Consider the following 1,819-nt stretch of genomic DNA (forward strand, 5'->3'; position numbering starts at 1 on the left):
ATTCGCATGATCATATTCTACATTCCTAATCCTAGCCAATACCTAAACTTAACAACTACCTTACTAACTATTAATAAGCAGTAAAAAAAGTCATAGTTAATAGTTTGTTAATAGTGAGAATTGGACCTTTAAATAAAGTGTGACCATTGTTCGTTGTTAGTTAATATTATTACACGGCTGTTTGGAATACACAGCTCTGATTGGTCAATCACAACATTCTGTTTTCTATTGCAACACTGCAACTAAAACTAGCTCTACATACTACATCAGAGATTTGTGATTTCTTTTTTCGCCCTTTGACACCTTTTGCGTTTTAAACTAGAAAAAATTACCTCAGAGAACTTAATATTACTGCAATATAATTGCTGTGTCATGTCCATTTATTTATTTATTTGGTGAATAACCGTGTATTTTTGCCACAACGACTGCCTGACTGTACATCACTCACAAACGGAACCTTATTATAAAGTATTTCCGAGTTTTAATCAAATAGCACACTTTAACAGATGTAAAACTAGTCAGCTGATGTTTAACTGTTCATTCTAGCAAACGCTGTTCTGCAGCTGCAGTAGCCTTTATACGAACATCTGTGTTTTTTCTCTCACTTGTTCACCTTTTTTCTAGTTGTTTCTTTGTACATCTAAACTAAAAACTCCTGTATCACTTGAACCATTTATTTATTTATAGATAGAAAGGTCTGGAAAAAAATACTGCTTTCCCTAAAAACATTGCTGTACAAATCTTTCCTGGAGAGAAACTGTTTGCCTGCAAACTTTCTCCAGTGACTGTATCAGAACTTCAGGGTGAAATTCATCAAACCGCTGGAGCAAATCAAGCAAAAGAAACAAGCTGACTTATAATTTTCTGTTCAATGCCCTGACATGACTGACTGCATAGACTAGTTGCACTGAAACTGCTTTTTTTGTGAATGGGTACAGCAGCAGCACTCCTCTGATCTCAACCGCATGTGTCATCAGTTTTTGAAACACAACATTAAAACAATAACCTGAAAGGAACTGTTCTGTACCTTCCTGAACATCAACTGCACAACTGTTTCTGTTTTTTCCGCTGTCTTTAAATCAGCTGTTGTGATTTTAGCACATTTTACCTGTAGAAAAAATACACACAGGAAAAATGCAGTGTTTTAGCTAGTGTCTGATATATTTATATGTTATTTAAAAGTGCTTCTTGCATGCAGAAAACTCCGACCTGTGTTTGGTTCAGTGATGATACATAAATAAACGTTTCACACAGAGTTTTATGGGTTTGTGTTTCACATTGGGTCCGTGGAGAGAGATTAGGTCAGCCCAAAGCGACCCCCTCTTAGTGGGACCCAGGGGTTGGGTGTGACCGTTCAGCATTACAGATGTTCTTTTTATGTTCTCCAACGAGTGTTGGTTTATCATGCTAAACTGAAAAGGTCTTTTTCTCCTGAGATTGTCTTTGTCAGTGCTCAATTTATAAATGACTCCATTCAAGTGAGGTCATCTGTTAGTGTCATTAGTCAGGACGAGGCTCGACATTAAGAACAAGCGCCTGCGCTGTGATATATATCGCTGCTGGAGAACAGACCACAGTAAAAGAGCTATAAAAATCACTTAAACCAGATCCAGCCAGAACCGAAAAAACCAGCTCAACAAGGCCCAAATGTGCGTTTATATGTGATGCAGTTAGCAGGATACGGTTGCATCATATAACTGTCATACTGTGCCATGGTTTTGCTGTCAATGTTAAAAAGCTAATTGCTAAGTCAAACATCACTCTTTCTACTGCTATTGACAACTGATCAGTGATGTTCTGGCAACCACCCACAATAGCC

Source organism: Carassius auratus, unplaced genomic scaffold, assembly GCF_003368295.1.
Source record: "Carassius auratus strain Wakin unplaced genomic scaffold, ASM336829v1 scaf_tig00025657, whole genome shotgun sequence".
NCBI lineage: Eukaryota > Metazoa > Chordata > Actinopteri > Cypriniformes > Cyprinidae > Carassius > Carassius auratus.